This window comes from Temnothorax nylanderi, unplaced genomic scaffold (assembly GCF_030848795.1).
Source record: "Temnothorax nylanderi isolate EJ_2023f unplaced genomic scaffold, tnyl_v1.0 TNYL_tig0966_pilon, whole genome shotgun sequence".
Lineage (NCBI taxonomy): Eukaryota > Metazoa > Arthropoda > Insecta > Hymenoptera > Formicidae > Temnothorax > Temnothorax nylanderi.
This window is the reverse complement of record NW_027250028.1, coordinates 34,322-48,830: the sequence shown is the minus strand read 5'-3', so window position 1 is coordinate 48,830 and position 14,509 is coordinate 34,322. Positions and strand designations below refer to the sequence as shown.

Genomic DNA, 14,509 nt, shown 5'->3' with positions numbered 1-14,509 from the left:
GAGAGAGGAGATGAGAGAGAGAGATGAGAGAGAGAGAGAGAGAGAGAGAGAGAGAGAGGAGAGAGAGATGAGAGAGATGAGAGAGAGAGAGAGAGATAGATAGATAGATAGATATAATTTATTATGCCCAAGCAAAGGCTAAAGGGCAAAAAAAGTAATATAGCAGTTACAATAATATCGCAATTACAATAATTATAGCAGTTACAAGATGCAGAGATATAATAAGATATAAACAAAAGCGAAATATAGCGGTCAGAAGTTAGTATGATGTGCATGCTCTCTCTCATAAGGCAAGCAGCAGCAATCTCAATAATATACCCTGTAAAAAACTAAGAACTAACGCAACTTAACTAATAATAAGTACAGTGAAAAAGAATAAGATAAGGAGCAGTATTACTAAAGAGAACTAAATAGTGTATATAAAACTAAGAACTAAGGCGCAGCGCAATTTACGAACTAATAATAAGGAATGAAAGCACTAGAAGTTCTATACCGGAAAAAATGTTATCCAATTTCACGTGCAAGCAAGTCTATATGTCCACGAAAGGAATAAGCGTTGAGTTCAGCAAAACGTATCCCAGAAGAATTGCATGTTAATTAAGCCGAACGATCAAAGAACAAGGGACGAGCCGGTCGGACCAGTCAGATAAGCTTTGCTAGATCAGTGTCGGAATCAATATGAATAACCGGTTGACCATCAGAAGACCTAACACATATTTGACCATTCCTTATCCAGACATACTTATACGACCTCTCTTTAGCAGCACTCTTAGCCCGTTGTAACATGTCGTAAGTGCTCTTGGATAACAACTCGTTTACATAAATGTAACGATCTGAGTTACCACCGCATACATCCTTACATTTGAGAACACCCTTTGCCCGCTTTTTTGAATAACCATATCGCGCACGGCACTCGAGGCCAAGGTAACAACGACTGAGCCGGAAGATGCAGCAACAGTGGAAGTCGCCGACAGTGCCTTCTTAACAGTTCTGACACCGAGAATATGGCAAGACAAGTCAGGAACGTCCAATGCCTTTAGCACATTCTTGGCAAGCTCAGATGGAGCAACATATAACGCCAATGGTAAACCCGAAATGATTAACTCATTTCCCCCATGAGATCCCCGAAATGACTGAGCAGATTTCAAGTCGTGAATCTCGCGAATAAGATCAGCGTTATCTCGCTCCAATTTGGCAATGCGCTGACTATTCTGACCAACGGTGTCAGCAAGCCGATTTAATTGACTGAGTTTATCACTTAGTTCTTTGTTGGTACGTTGCTGACTTTCAATAAACGCAGAAAGCTTCGCATCTAACTCATCTATGAAAAAAGAAAACTTCGCATCAGACTTCGCATCAGAGAGAGAGAGAGAGAGAGAGAGAGAGAGAGAGAGGAGAGAGAGAGAGAGAGAGAGAGAGAGAGAGAGAGAGAGAGAGAGAGAGAGAGGGAGAGAGGGAGAGGGAGGGAGAGAGAGAATATTTGCGTGTCTTATTACATTTGTCCTCCGAGGCGAAGCCCGGGTAACCAGCTAGTAGAATTATAAATAGCCCAATATCTCAAAATTGGCGGAAGTTAGAGCAACCACGAAAACAATGTATAAATTTTTATCAAAATGAGAGTAAATAAAAGAATTGTACTACCTTACTTGAGTGAAAAATACAACACGATACAAAATTAGAAAAAATAATTTAAAAGTGTGCAAATTAGAAAGTTGCACATTACTTCCGTGGAAGAATTAACTAACCAATTGAACCAAATAGAAATAAAAAATATCCGCAATTATTAGAGATCATTTTAATAAAAACATTAATTATTTAATTGATTTTTATAATAGTATATCATTTAGTATAACAGATATTAGTTACAATAAAACTTATCACAATAAAAAAATGGTGCAAGTAGATACATGCACATTGTTTCCTCATAGTTTTTAAGTGTGTAAGTAGAAACCTGCACATTGCTTTAGTTTTTAAGTTGGCAAGTAGAAACTTGCACATTACTTCCTTACAATTTTTAAGTATGCAAATTATAAATTTGTACATTGTTTCATAGTTTTTAAGTATGCAAGTAGAAATCTGCACATTGCTTACATATATAGTTTTTAAGTGTGCAAGTAGAAACCTTCGCTCACAAAGCTTCCTCTATGAGGAAGCCAAATCAAATAAATAAATACCAATAATTATGCATTGAATAAAATAAAAGCTTCCTCATAGAGGAGCTTTGTGAGCGAAGGTTTCTACTTGCACACTTAAAAACTATAAGAAAGCAATGTGCAGATTTCTACTTGCACACTTAAAAACTATGAAACACTGTGCAAATGTATAATTTGCATACTTAAAAATTGTAAGGAAGTAATGTGCAAGTTTCTACTTGCCAACTTAAAAACTAAAGCAATGTGCAGGTTTCTACTTGCACACTTAAAAACTATGAGGAAGCAATGTGCATGTATCTACTTGCACACTTAAAAATTGTAAGGAAGCAATGTGCAAATTTCTATTTGCACACTTTTTATTTTTTAATTATTCACAAATTAGCAATAACAACAAATTAAATTTTTATTGAATTAGCTAATTAGTAATTAGTCACAAAAATTAATTATATAAAAATTAATATTAGGCTAAAGTAAATTACCCATTACTTAAAAGATTGGTCCCAATCAGCAGACAATATTTTTTAAATGTTTTTTAAATATTTTTTTTTCAGTATTTATACATTGTTACAGTTTATTGTACAAATAATATTTATTTAATGTTTATCAAACGTTTATTTTACATTAATTATTAATTTAAAATAATCATTTAGAAAAAATATTTATTTAACGTTTATTTAATATTTAGGTCACATTCATTATTCGTTTGCAATAATATTTTTTAAAAACATTTATTTCACATTTATTCAACATTTATTTAATATTTATTTTACATTAATTATTCATTTAAAATAATGATTTCGAAAAAATATGTATTTAACGTTTATTGATTAATATTTATGTCACATTAATTATTCGTTTGCAATAATAATTTTTAAAAACATTTATTTCACATTTATTCAACATTAATTTAATATTTATTTTACATTATTTATTCATTTAAAATAATGATTTAGAAAAAATATTTATTTAACGTTTATTGATTAATATTTATGTCACATTAATTATTCGTTTGCAATAATCATTTTAAAAAACATTTATTTCACATTTATTCAACATTATTTTAATATTTATTTTACATTATTTAATCATTTAAAATAATGATTTAGACAAAATATTTATTTAACGTTTATTTAATATTTATGTCAAATTAATTATTCGTTTGCAATAATAATTTTTAAAAACATTAATTTCACATTTATTCAACATTAATTTAATAACAATTAAAGTAATTTTTTTTTTTTTTTTTTTTTTTAAATCGACAGTGACTGGCAATATATAACGTCTTTTCCGATATGAACATCGAAAAACCGTGAGCCAACTTGGATCGTTGGATTCGCACAGTACGTTTTCGGATCAAATCGAGACATTATAAATTTCGACCATGGGTTTTGGTCAGTTGATGTAATTTTTAAGTTAAATAGTTTAAATTTTTATTGCGAAAAAATATCACCCCAGCCAGGGTTTGAACCTGGAACCTCCCGTATACCGTGCGGGTGTCGTGCCAATTCGACCACTGGGGCTGTGGTAACATTTTATCGCAATAGCAACTATAAGATGGAGCACCGATTTTTAGGTCGACGGTGTATAATAAACAGAAATAATAAATTTCTTTCGCCAGTATATAGAATAACAATTAAAGTAATTTTTTTTTTTTTTTTTTTTTTTAATAAAAATTTAAACTATTTAACTTAAAAATTACATCAACTGACCAAAACCCATGGTCGAAATTTATAATGTCTCGATTTGATCCGAAAACGTACTGTGCGAATCCAACGATCCAAGTTGGCTCACGGTTTTTCGATGTTCATATCGGAAAAGACGTTATATATTGCCAGTCACGGTCGATTTAAAAAAAAAAAAAAAAAAAAAAATTACTTTAATTGTTATTCTATATACTGGCGAAAGAAATTTATTATTTCTGTTTATTAATTTAATATTTATTTTGCATTAATTATTCATTTAAAATAATGGCTTAAAAATAAAAATACCATTATTATATAGAGGAAAGTACCCGAATATGAGATAGGCTCCTAATATGCGACAGCGAGGTTTCTGCTAAACTAATAGGCCCTATCTGTTGGTTCCACCATGAACTTATTGCCCTTGGGGTAAAACCTATTTAGTGGAAAATTCATTGTTTGATCGTGCGTGTAGTCGTTGCAAAGAAAGAAATTGTGAAATTGGATGTTGTCAAGTGCCATGGATATGAGTCTTTAAACCTTGTTTATTATATAATTAATAAATATTTGGCAATAAGTTCAGCATGCAGCGATAGAGTAAGGTCGTATTAATAGGAAAATACGGGATATGTTGAGTTGCTCAATTGTAGAGATTAGATTTGGTGATCGCGAAACCGCAAGGCGTGGTGCTCGTAACATGAGATACTCAGGGTACTCCTGGGTTGCTGGAGTATGAAAGTTATTGTATAGTAATAAAAGAAGAGAAAATACTATATTAACGTTAAGGGAAAGTTTATACGAATTTATAAGACTGTGCTGACCTTGATTTGAGGGGAAAGGGTGGAGGGGGAAGATTAGGTACAATATTGAGTATAAGTGGGTTTACGATTGTTGCAAATATGCTTCTCCATTACATTTGTCTTTCAAAAACTTTAAATAAAGATTTTTAATTGCAATATGATGTATTTTGCACTTTATTAGCGATTTTCAGGGGTCTCTCATATTAGGAGCACACTTTTTCGATTTTTTTGAAAGCTCATTTTTCACATTTTTCTAATTTTCAGCAAAATTAATATTTAAATTAAATTTTACATTTCAGCATCTTAAAGCTTATTAAATTCCCTTCAAAATAACCTACTATTTTTTTCAATTCTGCCCATAGACTTCCGGCAATCACACAAAATAGATATGGTATCTCATAATCGGGTACTTTCCTCTACATACGTTATAACATGCGCTAATAAATTCTAACACGGTTATTATTTGTACGATTAATTGTGTGATTATTTGTGAAAAATTTTAAATGCAAATTTCTTGCGAATGCTTGAGCGAGTTAGACGGAGTCTACAAATTAAATGCGCAAGTCTCAGAGTCGCAGGAACGGTCTTAAGACAGAAATTGACCAATCACAGTCGAACGCTTTTAACTGTTATATTAATTGGTCAATTTCTTTCTTACGACCGTTTCTGCGACTCTGAGACTTGCATCAAACCGCTCAGTAGCAATCGAATGTGATTGGTTCTTACTTTTAGAACCAACAAATCAACGTAGTGTGTGTTGATAAGACGACAACTCAGCAGTCGTTCTGCTGAATTATTGTAGACCCCGCATTTAATTACGGCTCCTATTATACTGCACACAGGACTACACGATAACACAATAAAGTGACAAAGCGGTGACCAATCACCGTTTTCATTTTTCCGAATCGAAGTATTAGGCTGCTTTCGAAAACGTCACCCGAGTGCACACGAGTATACTCTCTTCTCTTTCTAACTCACTGAGTTAGAAGGAAAAAGAAGTATACCCGTCTGTACCCGGGTAATATTTTCGAACGCAGCCTTAATAGCGTACGTCGCGCGTCGGTTCGGCGCGCTTGATTGGTCGCTTGAGTTGCGACAACGTGCGACGTGCTTATGTTCTGTGGACGTGACGTGTTTGCGCGTGTCCGGCAGTCGGTGACTTATGGCGGAGCGTGCGGATGTGTAGCAACCATAGCAACTTCGTTCTTCGTTCCCATTATTTGTGTGCCGGTAGGTTTGTGATATAATAAAGTTCTAAAGTTTAATTCTAACATCATTATTGCCCTCCCGCAAAGACTTCCTGCATAACTATTAAATTTCTTACAGCAACGTATGTACCGTTGAATGCACATGGTGAGCCGCGGAATACCGCGGAATTAAACGACGACTCGATCGCCGACCCACGTTATTTGACAATCAATTTAATGTGTGATATTACTTTTCTGATTCAATTTAAGAGCTGTGTTGAGACTGATAGTAACCGCGTACAGTTAGAAGAATTAGAAAATATATTTAAAAATCACACATGAAACATTATTTTAGCATAAAGGTCTTGCTATGACTGTCTATGGACCTTGCTCGATTTTCAATTGCGTTATACAAACAGCGGTCTTGTCAATACTTTAAAATACAAGTAAATTTTTTTTCTTTCTTATATGTATTTTATTTTGTACTGCAAATGTTTATTTTGTTATACATTATGTATACAATGTGTACAATATGTACAAAAAATAATATTTAGTAATAAAAAATCAAATATAACACAAATTTTTAAAATTATTAAAAAACCTTTCAATGTAAATGTTTCCCAAATATTAAAAAAACATTTTTTTAAATGTTAAAACAAACGTTTATTAAACGTTAAAATAATATTTTTCTAAACGTTAAAATAATATTTTTTAAACGTTAAAATAATATTATTTTAAACGTTAAAATAAATGTTTTTTTAATGAAAAAAAGGGAACTTATCCCATTATTTTTAACATTTTTAAAAATGTTTGAAAAATGTTTTTTAAATGTTTTTTAAAAACATTTTTTAAATATTATTTTGCTGATTGGGCCCAATCAGCAGACAATGTTTTTTAAATGTGTTTTTAATATTTATTTTTTATTAATTATACATTTGTACAATTCATTGTAAAAATAATATTTATTTAATGTTTATTAAATATTTATTTCACATTGATTATTTATTTGAAGTAATAATTTAGAAAAAATATTTATTAAACGTTTATTTAACGTTTATTTAATATTTGTTTTACATTAGTAAGTTATTTGCAATAATAAGTTAAAAAAACATTTATTTAACATTTATTCTCGACATTAATTTAATATTTATTTTATATTAATTATTCATTTGCAATAATGATTTTAAAAAACATTTATTTAATATTTATTCGACATTAATTTAATATTTATTTTACATTACTCATTTATTTGCAATAATGATTTAAAAAAATATTTATTTAATATTTATTCGACATTATTTTAATTCTTCGAGTGGGTGTCGGCCACCCAGACAAAAATTCAGGCCCGATATTTTTAAGATAGGCTTTAATAATCAATGTCCCTCCACCTAGGATTCCTATGTTTGAGTCCTTCTCTCGAAGATGCGTACAGAAAGGCTTTAAGCCATGTCAGTTATGTTTGATAAACATTCGAAAGTTATTATAGATTGTGACCACCCGGGATGTGACCTCGATCGGTGTATATTTCTTATCGCGACCAAAAATTCCAACATTTTTGTTCATCAAGCACATTTCGGGTTCTGCATATTTTATTTGAAACACCCTTTTAAGATGTTTCATGAATTTTTACGTGCACATAATTAAATTGGAAATATGAGACTGAATCCATCTGGGTGCCGACCATCCAGTGTGGTCAAGGCGTATTAAAAAAAGAGGTGTGGCCTCGGGAGGGTTAATATTTATTTTACATTAATTATTTATTTGCAATAATGAATTGAAAAAAAAATTTATTTAACATTTATTCGACATTATTTTAATATTTATTTTACATTAACTATTTATTTGCAATAATGATTTGAAAAAACATTTATTTAACATTTATTCAACATTAATTTAATATTTATTTCACATTAATTATTCATTTGCAATAATAATTTGAAACAACGTTTATTTAACATTTATTCGACAGTAATGTAATATTTATTTTACATTAATTATTTATTTGCAATAATGATTTAAAGAAACATTTACTTAACATTTATTTAATATTAATTTAATATTTACTTCAAATATTATTTTATATTAATTATTTTATTATAAGAGATGTTTTATTATTTTTCTGTTGTCGTTTTGCTCTATAAATGCCGTTTCGTGGCAAATTTCCGCGTCACGTATCTATGTATATAAAGCTGATACATATATTGTATATGTATGTGTGTGTTCAGATATTGCGCTCGAATTCCTTCGCGTTTTGCAAACGCCCGATCGTTTCATTCAGATGGCGCGACGCGTAAGTCGCCACTCTCAAAGCGCCCCCACCTCTTTCCTCGCTCTCGTTCGGTGTCATGGCCGCACTTGCTGCGTTTCTTCGGACGAGACGAGTACATCTTCCTTCTTTCGTAACTGATTGAGCTAAGCGGCACGTATTCTGGAGCCCAACCGAGCGAGATTCGACTTCCCAAGGAGAGCTCACCGCCAGGAAAAGGAGAGCTGCGGCATCTTGCGTCCGAGAGGGAGGATTGAGGCGAGGAGTCCGGTCCAGCGAGCAGGGCCCTTCCGATATTCTCATTTGGGACGCCATATTGGAAGATCGACATTGATCGTAGTAGTACAAGGGGCTCTGCAAGGTTAATTCTCGTCTTGAGATCTTGGAATTGCTCTCATTCTTGTAGCTCTGGTTTATATTCTAGCCCTAGAATTGATCTCGTAGACAAATGCAGAGGTCCCCCTCTCTTTTCTTTTCTTTTCTTTTCTTTTCTTACTTTGATTTCAATCAGTAATCCAGACTCCTTAATTCCGTCCTGTAAGATCTGGTTAATTCTCGTCTTGAGATCTTGGAATTGCTCTCATTCTTGTGGCTCTGGTTTATATTCTAGCCCTAATGTAATTTTAATATATGCATTACAATTTTACACTGTCAAATAATAAATAATATCGTTTGATAATAATAACAACAGTATAGATAATAGTAACAATTTTATTACTTGACTTATTTCATTCTATTTTTGACAACTCGTATATACATTAATTGTGGCTAAGGTCTATACTATGTCATAGTGTAGATCTTAGCTACATTTCTGGCAAGTCAGTCCAAAGTATGCGGCTTTGTTCTCTATCCTTTTTATCTGTAGCAATTTTATTTCTTTTTATTTTTTAATTATTTTTTATGTATTATTTCTTATGTATCAGGTTTCTGAAGAAGACTAAGTATATAAAGTCGAAACGTAAAACGTTAATTGTATTTAAAATTTGTTTAATTAAACGAGATTTTGTTTTTAAATTTAAGTTAATGACCTTTTTATAACTCGAAAATCAGCCAGCCTTCCTTCCTATAGTTTATTTTGTGCTGTTAGTTTTTTTAATTTAGTTATATTTTTTTCCATTAACACATTTGTTATAGTGATTGTGCAGTAAAAAATCTGAAAAAATAAATGTTTTTAAAGAGTAAAGATAGTAGAGGAAAGTACCCGATTATGAGATAGGCTCCTAATATGCGACAGCGAGGTTTCTGCTAAACTAATAGGCCCTATCTGTTGGTTCCACCATGAACTTATTGCCCTTGGGGTAAAACCTATTTAGTGGAAAATTCATTGTTTGATCGTGCGTGTAGTCGTTGCAGAGAAAGAAATTGTGAAATTGGATGTTGTCAAGTGCCATGGATATGAGTCTTTAAACCTTGTTTATTATATAATTAATAAATATTTGGCAATAACTTCAGCATGCAGCGATAGAGTAAGGTCGTATTAATAGGAAAATACGGGATATGTTGAGTTGCTCAATTGTAGAGATTAGATTTGGTGATCGCGAAACCGCAAGGCGTGGTGCTCGTAACATGAGATACTCAGGGTACTCCTGGGTTGCTGAAGTATGAAAGTTATTGTATAGTAATAAAAGAAGAGAAAATACTATATTAACGTTAAGGGAAGATTTATACGAATTTATAAGACTGTGCTGACCTTGATTTGAGGGGAAAGGGTGGAGGGGGAAGATTAGGTACAATATTGAGTATAAGTGGGTTTACGATTGTTGTAAATATGCTTCTCCATTACATTTGTCTTTCAAAAACTTTAAATAAAGATTTTTAATTGCAATATGATGTATTTTGCACTTTATTAGCGATTTCCCGGGGTCTCTCATATTAGGAGCACACTTTTTCGATTTTTTTGAAAGCTCATTTTTCACATTTTTCTAATTTTCAGCAAAATTAATATTTAAATTAAATTTTACATTTCAGCATCTTAAAGCTTATTAAGTTCCCTTTAAAATGACCTACTATTTTTTTCAATTCTGCCCATAGACTTCCGGCAATCACACAAAATAGATATGGTATCTCATAATCGGGTACTTTCCTCTATATATTTTGAAATCTATGTATTTTATGTAAACATAACATTTAAATTTATTTGCAGTTTATTTTAGAACATGCCAAAAAACACCGTTTCATAAGCTTTCCAAGAAAGTTAAAAGGCAGAAAGTGAATGTTGAAGTTGTAGAAGAACTCAATTCAACAGATTCTTTAATTGAATTCGATCAATCGCATATTCAGCAACCACATGTTTCCGTTAAAAGCCAAAGTTCCGTAATACCAGATTTTCTTCATAATCAAAAAGAATCTGAACTTTCTCATTATTCTTAACTTTTTCATCATTCTGAACTTCCTCACCATTCTGAATTTTCTAATAATTCTGATCATTTTGAGTACCTACTCTGAACACTTTGATTTCGAGAATAACGATAATTATAGAAATATATTTAACATTAACAGACACACCGGCAACAATAATGAGGCTCATTCAGATGACAACGATGATAACTCTAAAAACTGCGAGAATAGTGATGAGAACAATGAGAACCAAAAGAACGATGAGGAAAAAAATCTCCCATAAAGATATTTTACATGGGATATACTGTCCAGCTCTTGTTCATTTACGTAAGGTTAACATTTTCGGGTTTATCTAGATGGGATTTCGGAGAGTAAAAGGTGACGCGTGACAAATATATAAAGATAAATATATTACATATAAAAGAAAAAATATATATATATAAATATCTATATATAAATAATATATAGATATTTGTATAGAGTATAGAAATATATTCAAATAAAATAATGAGAAAAATAAAATTTTAACATTTATTTTTTCAATTTTAATAAAGTACTTTGTTGTTTTAAAGCCTATCAATGAGCACACAATTAAGTTTATAAATAAAAAATGTTTCTTAACGTTTATAAAACGTTTATTTTAGATTTGAAAAATAATTGTTTCACATTTGAAAGGTTGTTTAAATGTTTGAAAAACATTTCACGTTTGAAAAATGTTCTTTTAATACGAATACTAAGATTTTTATACAACTAATAATATAAATATATAAAAAAAACAATTTTTAAGATGTTGTTTTTCAAATATTTAAAAAAAACTTTTTAAATGTGAAAGAAATATTTATTCAAATCTTAAATTAACGTTTTTCAAACGTTAAAAAAAAACATTTTAGAACACGTTAAAATAGATGTTTTTGTAACATAAAAAAAACATTTTCTCAAACGTTAAAATAAACATTTTCAAACATTAAAAAAATGTCTTTTTAAACGTTAAAATAAACGTTTTTTTAACATTAAAAAAACACTTTCTCAACGTTAAAATAAACGTTTTTAAACACTAAAAAAATGTCTTTTTAAACGTTAAAATAAACATTTTTTAAACATTAAAAAAACATTTTTCTTAAACGTTAAAATAAACGTTTTCAAACATTAAAAAAATGTTTTTTTAAATGTTAAAATAAATGTTTTTTCAATGAAAAAAAGGTCTGTTAACCAATTATTTTTAACATTTTTAAATATGTTTTCAAAAATGTTTTCCAAATGTTTTTAAAAATATTTTTAAAAACATTTCTTTGCTGATTGGGTACTGTCAATACTACGAGTACTGATCACTCAGTACTGAGTACTGATTGCTAGTACTACTTTTTCGTAACGTATCTTGGAAATACTAAATTAATAAAATACTAAATTAACACACTAAACTATCAATATGACGTTATTTTGAAATCATCTTGACTTTTTGTTCTACTTGAATAGTACTGCGCAAGTACTGCGCCTGTACCACACGTTAGTATCCCACGTATTCGATAAGTACTAAAAGAGCACTGGAGGGAGTACTGGTGGGAGTACTGGAGGGAGTACTGGAGGGAGTACTGGGGGGAGTACTGGGAGGAGTACTGGAGAAAGTACTGGAGGGAGTACTGGAGAAAGTACTGGAGGGAGTAGGGGAGACCGGGGCCTAACCGTCGCTGGGGTTGAACCGTCAAATCAAATATCTCGGAACCTGTATATTGTGCGAACTCGCTATTAACATTGTAAACGCTGCTTATGGTACCCATGTGACCAACGGAGTTTCGGCAGGTTACCTGCCGTGTTATGATTTTTACGAGGGCAAACGTGTTTTCGGAAGGTGAAAGTTACATTTTCTGCGCGTGGAAATTTTGTAATATCTGCAATAATATTTGCTCTCCAAATCTCGAGGTACGTGATTATAAAGAGTAATGCATGCTGAACACGAATCCAGTGTAGTTTTTTCATTATCGTTGATGTCTAATATTTCGTGGGCGATCAAACCTGAAACTTGTGTTTGGGGTTAATCCGTCAGTAAGCAGTCCGGGTGCATTTCCAAGGCATTTCCAGGCTCACTGCATATGGAATATGGATGAGACGGGAATTACAACCGTTCAGACACCGAATAGAGTCATCGGACGTCGAGGAGTGAAACAAGTCGGGCGAGTGACTTTTGCGGAAAGAGGAACCCTCGTAACTATTTTTTAATAATGTTTCGCATAAAAATTTTAAATAAATTTTTATATTTTTCTCTTAAAAAACAATTATTAAGATGTATCTTATCATTTTTCAGGATTAGATGTACGTATATGTATTGAAAATGCAGTGTGACGGTTAAACCCCGGCATTTTTGAGATTTCAATTTTTCCACCGTTGTCGTTTATGCTCTATACCGGTTAAACAAAGCGACGTAGATAAAAATTTCTTATATAAATTTTGTAGCTAAAGGTTCACTCTTTACAGTGGTATACCACATTTAACTAAAATTATTTATTTTCTTGTTAAAAATCGGCACCGAAAAAAAACTGACGGTTAGGCCCCGGTCTCCCCTACTGGAGGGAGTACACTAGAGGAAGTACTGAAGGGAGTACTGAATGAGTATTGGATGAGTACTGGGAAGGAGTACTGACGAAGTCAGTATGGTCGAACTTAGTAGTACTTTGAGTACTTATCTCTCCAGTACTTTCACCAATACTTTTTCCAGTATTAAAACCAGTACTACTTTTTCATAAGGGCGTGGAGTCGCAAATGACGAGGCGTCGAGATCTGGTATATACAGTATTTATTCTTATCTCTATATTTACAGTTTCTATGTGCAGGTATGGTCCTGAGAAGGACCGTTCGTGTGGGTTATTTATGTGGCCCTGTAAGGGGCCGATGGGGTACCGCGTTACGGCGGTGGCCGGCGAGGCCGGCAACGGCGACCGGAGTGTTGGCTCTGTTCCCGAGGAGGAGTCGATCTCCGTACTCGTACGTCCCAGCGAGTTATCAGCTCCTTCGGTGGTCGAGTGTATGCTGGTCCTATGGCTGTGCCGAATATCTCGGTGGCAGCGATGAGCGTGGGTCGGTCGATGTCGCTGATCTCCGTAGTGGCAGCTCGATCGTCGGTTATCAAAAGGCCTATCACTCCCTGTATTCCTATGAAGTATGTGAGCCGTGAATGCTGAAAGGGCCTTCCCTGTGCGGTCTTATATACCGGTCCTTGCAGAATATTGAACTCGCGAAAGCTCAGCCGCCTATCGGTGAGAGCTTGTTGTGTTCTTCATCATGCTGGTAGCACGTGTTTACCGCGCGCGGCCGCACAGTGGGGCGAACGCCTCATTTTTCGGTCATTTGCTTATAACTTCTACATTTTTCAATGAAATGACTTGAAATTTGACATAAATAATGTACGATTATTATACATTTAGTGTATGAAATCAAAATTATTTAATTAACAATTTTTCATAAAGCGCATAGATGATTTTTCAATTTTTTAAATACTTTTTAGAGTTTCTTTTAAGTCGGTTTTACTTTTTAAAAAATTTTTTATTTTATACTTTTTTAGTGCTTCATTAAATTAATATGAATAATTATTATCGCATATTTTCTTACTGCTCCGTACCCTGATGTTCTAGCGCGATATTTTATGTACTAAAACCTTCCTGGAGAATTGCTCTATAGGACAGTGAAAACCGCATTTAAATCCGTCCAGTAGTTTTAAAGAAAATCATAGACATACATACATACCCGCCGAATGTAGAACCTCCATTTTTTGAAGTCGGTTAAAAAATAAAGTTAATTTGACTTTCAATGATAGTCTTAAACCTCGGGATGTTTAATTTTTGTGAGTTTTATAATAGAAAAGGAACTGTTTTTCTTGCTTCTCACATATATTTCTTGAACTTAATCATCATAATCTACATCATTATCGCTGAAATATAATAGACATTTTGCATCTTCAGTTAATTCTTTCTTTTTATGTCCCATAATTTTTCGCGAATTAGATATTATTGGATCTGAAGCAATTATCAAATTATTAAAAATATCTTCATTATTTTGTATTCACGACATTTTTCGCGAATGATTTTCTCTATATTTT

The 14,509-nt window shown here is 32.2% G+C and overlaps 1 long non-coding RNA gene across 1 annotated transcript; it reads left to right on the top strand.

Annotated features, from left to right (window-relative positions):
- The first annotated feature begins 4,634 nt into the window (after positions 1–4,634).
- Positions 4,635–6,399, top strand: LOC139786154 (uncharacterized). Its single transcript, XR_011722194.1, has 2 exons — positions 4,635–5,862; positions 5,959–6,399. It is a non-coding gene; the product is annotated as an uncharacterized lncRNA (long non-coding RNA).
- Positions 6,400–14,509: the final 8,110 nt, after the last annotated feature.